Below are 11,145 nucleotides of genomic sequence, written 5' to 3'. Positions count from 1 at the left end.
TGTGGGACCGAAGTAAAACAGCACCATGAATATTCTAGTATAAGCCTGAAGTAGAACAGCACCATGAATACTCTAGTGTGGGACCGAAGTGGAACAGCACAGTGAATACTCTAGTGTGGGACCGAAGTAGAACAGCACCATGAATACTCTAATGTGGGACAGAAGTAGAACAGCACAGTGAATACTCTAGTGTGGGACTGAAGAAGAACCGCACCATGAATACTCTAGTGTGGGACCGAAGTAGAACAGCACCATGAATACTCTACTGTGGGACTGAAGAAGAACAGCACAGTGAATACTCTAGTGTGGGACCGAAGTAAAACAGCACCATGAATAATCTAGTATAAGACTGAAGTAGAACAGCACCATGAATACTCTAGTGTGGGACCGAAGTAGAACAGCACAGTGAATACTCTAGTGTCGGACTGAAGTAGAACAGCACCATGAATACTCTAGTGTGGGACTGAAGAAGAACCACACAGTGAATACTCGAGTGTGGGACCGAAGTAGAACAGCACCATGAATACTCTAGTGTGGAACTGAAGAAGAACAGCACAGTGAATACTCTAGTGTGGGACCGAAGTAGAACAGCACAGTGAATACTCTAGTGTGGGACCGAAGTAGAACAGCACCATGAATACTCTAGTGTGGGACCGAAGTAGAACAGCACCATGACTGCTCTAGTGTGGGATTGAAGAAGAACAGCACAGTAAATACTTCAGTGTGGGACTGAAGAAGAACAGCACAGTGAATACTCTAGTGTGGGACTGAAGAAGAACAGCACAGTGAATACTCTATTGTGGGATTGAAGAACAGCACCATGAATACTCTAGTGTGTGGCTGAAGAAGAACAGCACCATGAATACTCTCGTGTGGGACTGAAGAAGAACCGCACCATGAATACTCTAGTGTGGGACCGAAGTAGAACAGCACCATGAATAATCTAGTATAAGACTGAAGTAGAACAGCACCATGAATACTCTAGTGTGGGACCGAAGTAGAACAGCATAGTGAATACTCTAGTGTGGGACTGAAGAAGAACCGCACCATGAATACTCTAGTGTGGGACCGAAGAAGACAAGCACAGTGAATACTCTAGTGTGGGACCGAAGAAGAACAGCACAGTGAATACTCTAGTGTGGGACCGAAGTAGAACAGCACCATGAATACTCCAGTGTGGGACCGAAGTAGATCAGCACAGTGAATACTCTAGTGTGGGACTGAAGAAGAACCACACCATGAATACTCTAGTGTGGGACCGAAGTAGAACAGCACCATGAATTATCTAGTATAAGACTGAAGTAGAACAGCACCATGAATACTCTAGTGTGGGACCGAAGTAGAACAGCACCATGAATACTCTAGTGTGGGACCGAAGTAGAACAGCACCATGAATAATCTAGTATAAGACTGAATTAGAACAGCACCATGAATACTCTAGTGTGGGACCGAAGTAGAACAGCACAGTGAATACTCTAGTGTGGGACTGAAGAAGAACCGCACCATGAATACTCTAGTGTGGGACCGAAGTAGAACAGCACCATGAATACTCTAGTGTGGGACCGAAGTAGAACAGCACAGTGAATACTCTAGTGTGGGACTGAAGAAGAACAGCACAGTGAATACTCTAGTGTGGGACCGAAGTAGAACAGCACCATGAATAATCTAGTATAAGACTGAAGTAGAACAGCACCATGAATACTCTAGTGTGGGACTGAAGAAGAACCGCACCATGAATACTCTAGTGTGGGACCGAAGTAGAACAGCACCATGAATACTCTACTGTGGGACTGAAGAAGAACAGCACAGTGAATACTCTAGTGTGGGACCGAAGAAGAACAGCACAGTGAATACTGTAGTGTGGGACCGAAGTAGAACAGCACCATGAATATTCTACTGTGGGACTGAAGAAGAACAGCACAGTGAATACTCTAGTGTGGGACCGAAGTAGAACAGCACCATGAATAAACTAGTATAAGACTGAAGTAGAACAGCACCATGAATACTCTAGTGTGGGACCGAAGTAGAACAGCACAGTGAATACTCTAGTGTGGGACTGAAGAAGAACTGCACCAATGAATACTCTAGAGTGGGACCGAAGTAGAACAGCACCATGAATAATCTATTATAAGACTGAAGTAGAACAGCACCATGAATACTCTAGTGTGGGACCGAAGTAGAACAGCACCATGAATACTCTAATGTGGGACAGAAGTAGAACAGCACAGTGAATACTCTAGTGTGGGACTGAAGAAGAACCGCACCATGAATACTCTAGTGTGGGACCGAAGTAGAACAGCACCATGAATACTCTACTGTGGGACTGAAGAAGAACAGCACAGTGAATACTCTAGTGTGGGACCGAAGTAAAACAGCACCATGAATAATCTAGTATAAGCCTGAAGTAGAACAGCACCATGAATACTCTAGTGTGGGACCGAAGTGGAACAGCACAGTGAATACTCTAGTGTGGGACCGAAGTAGAACAGCACCATGAATACTCTAATGTGGGACAGAAGTAGAACAGCACAGTGAATACTCTAGTGTGGGACTGAAGAAGAACCGCACCATGAATACTCTAGTGTGGGACCGAATTAGAACAGCACCATGAATACTCTACTGTGGGACTGAAGAAGAACAGCACAGTGAATACTCTAGTGTGGGACCGAAGTAAAACAGCACCATGAATAATCTAGTATAAGACTGAAGTAGAACAGCACCAAATCTAGTGTGGGACCGAAGTAGAACAGCACAGTGAATACTCTAGTGTGGGACTGAAGTAGAACAGCACCATGAATACTCTAGTGTGGGACTGAAGAAGAACCACACAGTGAATACTCTAGTGTGGGACCGAAGTAGAACAGCACCATGAATACTCTAGTGTGGAACTGAAGAAGAACAGCACAGTGAATACTCTAGTGTGGGACCGAAGTAGAACAGCACAGTGAATACTCTAGTGTGGGACCGAAGTAGAACAGCACCATGAATACTCTAGTGTGGGACCGAAGTAGAACAGCACCATGACTGCTCTAGTGTGGGATTGAAGAAGAACAGCACAGTAAATACTTCAGTGTGGGACTGAAGAAGAACAGCACAGTGAATACTCTAGTGTGGGACTGAAGAAGAACAGCACAGTGAATACTCTATTGTGGGATTGAAGAACAGCACCATGAATACTCTAGTGTGTGGCTGAAGAAGAACAGCACCATGAATACTCTCGTGTGGGACTGAAGAAGAACCGCACCATGAATACTCTAGTGTGGGACCGAAGTAGAACAGCACCATGAATAATCTAGTATAAGACTGAAGTAGAACAGCACCATGAATACTCTAGTGTGGGACCGAAGTAGAACAGCATAGTGAATACTCTAGTGTGGGACTGAAGAAGAACCGCACCATGAATACTCTAGTGTGGGACCGAAGAAGACCAGCACAGTGAATACTCTAGTGTGGGACCGAAGAAGAACAGCACAGTGAATACTCTAGTGTGGGACCGAAGTAGAACAGCACCATTAATACTCCAGTGTGGGACCGAAGTAGAACAGCACAGTGAATACTCTAGTGTGGGACTGAAGAAGAACCACACCATGAATACTCTAGTGTGGGACCGAAGTAGAACAGCACCATGAATTATCTAGTATAAGACTGAAGTAGAACAGCACCATGAATACTCTAGTGTGGGACCGAAGTAGAACAGCATAGTGAATACTCTAGTGTGGGACTGAAGAAGAACCGCACCATGAATACTCTAGTGTGGGACCGAAGAAGACCAGCACAGTGAATACTCTAGTGTGGGACCGAAGTAGAACAGCACAGTGAATACTCTAGTGTGGGACTGAAGAAGAACAGCACAGTGAATACTCTAGTGTGGGACCGAAGTAGAACAGCACCATGAATAATATAGTATAAGACTGAAGTAGAACAGCACCATGAATACTCTAGTGTGGGACCGAAGTAGAACAGCACAGTGAATACTCTAGTGTGGGACCGAAGTAGAACAGCACCATGAATAATCTAGTATAAGACTGAAGTAGAACAGCACCATGAATACTCTAGTGTGGGACTGAAGAAGAACCGCACCATGAATACTCTAGTGTGGGACCGAAGTAGAACAGCACCATGAATACTCTACTGTGGGACTGAAGAAGAACAGCACAGTGAATACTCTAGTGTGGGACCGAAGAAGAACAGCACAGTGAATACTCTAGTGTGGGACCGAAGTAGAACAGCACCATGAATACTCTACTGTGGGACTGAAGAAGAACAGCACAGTGAATACTCTAGTGTGGGACCGAAGTAGAACAGCACCATGAATAAACTAGTATAAGACTGAAGTAGAACAGCACCATGAATACTCTAGTGTGGGACCGAAGTAGAACAGCACAGTGAATACTCTAGTGTGGGACTGAAGAAGAACTGCACCAATGAATACTCTAGAGTGGGACCGAAGTAGAACAGCACCATGAATAATCTAGTATAAGACTGAAGTAGAACAGCACCATGAATACTCTAGTGTGGGACCGAAGTAGAACAGCACCATGAATACTCTAATGTGGGACAGAAGTAGAACAGCACAGTGAATACTCTAGTGTGGGACTGAAGAAGAACCGCACCATGAATACTCTAGTGTGGGACCGAAGTAGAACAGCACCATGAATACTCTACTGTGGGACTGAAGAAGAACAGCACAGTGAATACTCTAGTGTGGGACCGAAGTAAAACAGCACCATGAATAATCTAGTATAAGCCTGAAGTAGAACAGCACCATGAATACTCTAGTGTGGGACCGAAGTGGAACAGCACAGTGAATACTCTAGTGTGGGACCGAAGTAGAACAGCACCATGAATACTCTAATGTGGGACAGAAGTAGAACAGCACAGTGAATACTCTAGTGTGGGACTGAAGAAGAACCGCACCATGAATACTCTAGTGTGGGACCGAATTAGAACAGCACCATGAATACTCTACTGTGGGACTGAAGAAGAACAGCACAGTGAATACTCTAGTGTGGGACCGAAGTAAAACAGCACCATGAATAATCTAGTATAAGACTGAAGTAGAACAGCACCAAATCTAGTGTGGGACCGAAGTAGAACAGCACAGTGAATACTCTAGTGTGGGACTGAAGTAGAACAGCACCATGAATACTCTAGTGTGGGACTGAAGAAGAACCACACAGTGAATACTCTAGTGTGGGACCGAAGTAGAACAGCACCATGAATACTCTAGTGTGGAACTGAAGAAGAACAGCACAGTGAATACTCTAGTGTGGGACCGAAGTAGAACAGCACAGTGAATACTCTAGTGTGGGACCGAAGTAGAACAGCACCATGAATACTCTAGTGTGGGACCGAAGTAGAACAGCACCATGACTGCTCTAGTGTGGGATTGAAGAAGAACAGCACAGTAAATACTTCAGTGTGGGACTGAAGAAGAACAGCACAGTGAATACTCTAGTGTGGGACTGAAGAAGAACAGCACAGTGAATACTCTATTGTGGGATTGAAGAACAGCACCATGAATACTCTAGTGTGTGGCTGAAGAAGAACAGCACCATGAATACTCTCGTGTGGGACTGAAGAAGAACCGCACCATGAATACTCTAGTGTGGGACCGAAGTAGAACAGCACCATGAATAATCTAGTATAAGACTGAAGTAGAACAGCACCATGAATACTCTAGTGTGGGACCGAAGTAGAACAGCATAGTGAATACTCTAGTGTGGGACTGAAGAAGAACCGCACCATGAATACTCTAGTGTGGGACCGAAGAAGACCAGCACAGTGAATACTCTAGTGTGGGACCGAAGAAGAACAGCACAGTGAATACTCTAGTGTGGGACCGAAGTAGAACAGCACCATTAATACTCCAGTGTGGGACCGAAGTAGAACAGCACAGTGAATACTCTAGTGTGGGACTGAAGAAGAACCACACCATGAATACTCTAGTGTGGGACCGAAGTAGAACAGCACCATGAATTATCTAGTATAAGACTGAAGTAGAACAGCACCATGAATACTCTAGTGTGGGACCGAAGTAGAACAGCATAGTGAATACTCTAGTGTGGGACTGAAGAAGAACCGCACCATGAATACTCTAGTGTGGGACCGAAGAAGACCAGCACAGTGAATACTCTAGTGTGGGACCGAAGTAGAACAGCACAGTGAATACTCTAGTGTGGGACTGAAGAAGAACAGCACAGTGAATACTCTAGTGTGGGACCGAAGTAGAACAGCACCATGAATAATATAGTATAAGACTGAAGTAGAACAGCACCATGAATACTCTAGTGTGGGACCGAAGTAGAACAGCACAGTGAATACTCTAGTGTGGGACCGAAGTAGAACAGCACCATGAATAATCTAGTATAAGACTGAAGTAGAACAGCACCATGAATACTCTAGTGTGGGACTGAAGAAGAACCGCACCATGAATACTCTAGTGTGGGACCGAAGTAGAACAGCACCATGAATACTCTACTGTGGGACTGAAGAAGAACAGCACAGTGAATACTCTAGTGTGGGACCGAAGAAGAACAGCACAGTGAATACTCTAGTGTGGGACCGAAGTAGAACAGCACCATGAATACTCTACTGTGGGACTGAAGAAGAACAGCACAGTGAATACTCTAGTGTGGGACCGAAGTAGAACAGCACCATGAATAATCTAGTATAAGACTGAAGTAGAACAGCACCATGAATACTCTAGTGTGGGACCGTAGTAGAACAGCACAGTGAATACTCTAGTGTGGGACTGAAGAAGAACCGCACCATGAATACTCTAGAGTGGGACCGAAGTAGAACAGCACCATGAATAATCTAGTATAAGACTGAAGTAGAACAGCACCATGAATACTCTAGTGTGGGACCGAAGTAGAACAGCATCATGAATACTCTAATGTGGGACAGAAGTAGAACAGCACAGTGAATACTCTAGTGTGGGACTGAAGAAGAACCGCACCATGAATACTCTAGTGTGGGACCGAAGTAGAACAGCACCATGAATACTCTACTGTGGGACTGAAGAAGAACAGCACAGTGAATACTCTAGTGTGGGACCGAAGTAAAACAGCACCATGAATAATCTAGTATAAGCCTGAAGTAGAACAGCACCATGAATACTCTAGTGTGGGACCGAAGTGGAACAGCACAGTGAATACTCTAGTGTGGGACCGAAGTAGAACAGCACCATGAATACTCTAATGTGGGACAGAAGTAGAACAGCACAGTGAATACTCTAGTGTGGGACTGAAGAAGAACCGCACCATGAATACTCTAGTGTGGGACCGAAGTAGAACAGCACCATGAATACTCTACTGTGGGACTGAAGAAGAACAGCACAGTGAATACTCTAGTGTGGGACCGAAGTAAAACAGCACCATGAATAATCTAGTATAAGACTGAAGTAGAACAGCACCATGAATACTCTAGTGTGGGACCGAAGTAGAACAGCACCATGAATACTCTAATGTGGGACAGAAGTAGAACAGCACAGTGAATACTCTGGTGTGGGACTGAAGAAGAACCACACCATGAATACTCTAGTGTGGGACCGAATTAGAACAGCACCATGAATACTCTACTGTGGGACTGAAGTAGAACAGCACCATGAATACTCTACTGTGGGACTGAAGAAGAACAGCACAGTGAATACTCTAGTGTGGGACCGAAGAAGAACAGCACAGTGAATACTCTAGTGTGGGACCGAAGTAGAACAGCACCATGAATACTCTACTGTGGGACTGAAGTAGAACAGCACCATGAATACTCTACTGTGGGACTGAAGAAGAACAGCACAGTGAATACTCTAGTGTGGGACTGAAGAAGAACCACACCATGAATACTCTAGTGTGGGACCGAAGTAAAACAGCACCATGAATAATCTAGTATAAGCCTGAAGTAGAACAGCACCATGAATACTCTAGTGTGGGACCGAAGTGGAACAGCACAGTGAATACTCTAGTGTGGGACCGAAGTAGAACAGCACCATGAATACTCTAATGTGGGACAGAAGTAGAACAGCACAGTGAATACTCTAGTGTGGGACTGAAGAAGAACCGCACCATGAATACTCTAGTGTGGGACCGAAGTAGAACAGCACCATGAATACTCTACTGTGGGACTGAAGAAGAACAGCACAGTGAATACTCTAGTGTGGGACCGAAGTAAAACAGCACCATGAATAATCTAGTATAAGACTGAAGTAGAACAGCACCATGAATACTCTAGTGTGGGACCGAAGTAGAACAGCACCATGAATACTCTAATGTGGGACAGAAGTAGAACAGCACAGTGAATAATCTAGTATAAGACTGAAGTAGAACAGCACCATGAATACTCTAGTGTGGGACTGAAGAAGAACCGCACCATGAATACTCTAGTGTGGGACCGAAGTAGAACAGCACCATGAATACTCTACTGTGGGACTGAAGAAGAACAGCACAGTGAATACTCTAGTGTGGGACCGAAGAAGAACAGCACAGTGAATACTCTAGTGTGGGACCGAAGTAGAACAGCACCATGAATACTCTACTGTGGGACTGAAGAAGAACAGCACAGTGAATACTCTAGTGTGGGACCGAAGTAGAACAGCACCATGAATAATCTAGTATAAGACTGAAGTAGAACAGCACCATGAATACTCTAGTGTGGGACCGTAGTAGAACAGCACAGTGAATACTCTAGTGTGGGACTGAAGAAGAACCGCACCATGAATACTCTAGAGTGGGACCGAAGTAGAACAGCACCATGAATAATCTAGTATAAGACTGAAGTAGAACAGCACCATGAATACTCTAGTGTGGGACCGAAGTAGAACAGCATCATGAATACTCTAATGTGGGACAGAAGTAGAACAGCACAGTGAATACTCTAGTGTGGGACTGAAGAAGAACCGCACCATGAATACTCTAGTGTGGGACCGAAGTAGAACAGCACCATGAATACTCTACTGTGGGACTGAAGAAGAACAGCACAGTGAATACTCTAGTGTGGGACCGAAGTAAAACAGCACCATGAATAATCTAGTATAAGCCTGAAGTAGAACAGCACCATGAATACTCTAGTGTGGGACCGAAGTGGAACAGCACAGTGAATACTCTAGTGTGGGACCGAAGTAGAACAGCACCATGAATACTCTAATGTGGGACAGAAGTAGAACAGCACAGTGAATACTCTAGTGTGGGACTGAAGAAGAACCGCACCATGAATACTCTAGTGTGGGACCGAAGTAGAACAGCACCATGAATACTCTACTGTGGGACTGAAGAAGAACAGCACAGTGAATACTCTAGTGTGGGACCGAAGTAAAACAGCACCATGAATAATCTAGTATAAGACTGAAGTAGAACAGCACCATGAATACTCTAGTGTGGGACTGAAGTAGAACAGCACCATGAATACTCTAGTGTGGGACTGAAGAAGAACAGCACAGTGAATACTCTGGTGTGGGACTGAAGAAGAACCACACCATGAATACTCTAGTGTGGGACCGAATTAGAACAGCACCATGAATACTCTACTGTGGGACTGAAGAAGAACAGCACAGTGAATACTCTAGTGTGGGACCGAAGTAAAACAGCACCATGAATAATCTAGTATAAGCCTGAAGTAGAACAGCACCATGAATACTCTAGTGTGGGACCGAAGTAGAACAGCACAGTGAATACTCTAGTGTGGGACTGAAGTAGAACAGCACAGTGAATACTCTAGTGTGGGACTGAAGAAGAACAGCACCATGAATACTCTAGTGTGGGACTGAAGAAGAACCGCACAGTGAATACTCTAGTGTGGGACCGAAGTAGAACAGCACCATGAATACTCTAGTGTGGAACTGAAGAAGAACAGCACCATGAATACTCTACTGTGGGAATGAAGAAGAACAGCACAGTGAATACTCTAGTGTGGGACCGAAGTAAAACAGCACCATGAATAATCTAGTATAAGCCTGAAGTAGAACAGCACCATGAATACTCTAGTGTGGGACCGAAGTAGAACAGCACAGTGAATACTCTAGTGTGGGACTGAAGTAGAACAGCACCATGAATACTCTAGTGTGGGACTGAAGAAGAACCGCACAGTGAATACTCTAGTGTGGGACCGAAGTAGAACAGCACCATGAATACTCTAGTGTGGAACTGAAGAAGAACAGCACCATGAATACTCTACTGTGGGAATGAAGAAGAACAGCACAGTGAATACTCTAGTGTGGGACCGAAGTAAAACAGCACCATGAATAATCTAGTATAAGCCTGAAGTAGAACAGCACCATGAATACTCTAGTGTGGGACCGAAGTAGAACAGCACAGTGAATACTCTAGTGTGGGACTGAAGTAGAACAGCACCATGAATACTCTAGTGTGGGACTGAAGAAGAACCGCACAGTGAATACTCTAGTGTGGGACCGAAGTAGAACAGCACCATGAATACTCTACTGTGGGACTGAAGAAGAACAGCACAGTGAATACTCTAGTGTGGGACCGAAGTAAAACAGCACCATGAATAATCTAGTATAAGCCTGAAGTAGAACAGCACCATGAATACTCTAGTGTGGGACCGAAGTAGAACAGCACAGTGAATACTCTAGTGTGGGACTGAAGTAGAACAGCACCATGAATACTCTAGTGTGGGACTGAAGAAGAACCGCACAGTGAATACTCTAGTGTGGGACCGAAGTAGAACAGCACCATGAATACTCTAGTGTGGGACCGAAGTAGAACAGCACCATGACTGCTCTAGTGTGGGATTGAAGAAGAACAGCACAGTAAATACTTCAGTGTGGGACTGAAGAAGAACAGCACAGTGAATACTCTAGTGTGGGACTGAAGAAGAACAGCACAGTGAATACTCTATTGTGGGATTGAAGAACAGCACCATGAATACTCTAGTGTGTGTCTGAAGAAGAACAGCACCATGAATACTCTAGTGTGGGAATGAAGAACAGCACCATGAATACTCTAGTGTTGTAATGAAGAACAGCACCATGAATACTCTAGTGGGGGACTGAAGTAGAACAGCACCATGAATACTCTAGTGTGGGACCGAAGTAGAACAGCACAGTGAATACTCTAGTGTGGGACTGAAGAAGAACCGCACCATAAATACTCTAGAGTGGGACCGAAGTAGAACAGCACCATGAATACTCTA

The sequence above is a fragment of the Lissotriton vulgaris genome, chromosome 2_2 (assembly GCF_964263255.1).
Source record: "Lissotriton vulgaris chromosome 2_2, aLisVul1.2, whole genome shotgun sequence".
In the NCBI taxonomy this organism is placed as follows: domain Eukaryota; kingdom Metazoa; phylum Chordata; class Amphibia; order Caudata; family Salamandridae; genus Lissotriton; species Lissotriton vulgaris.
Note: the sequence above shows the minus strand (reverse complement) of the source record.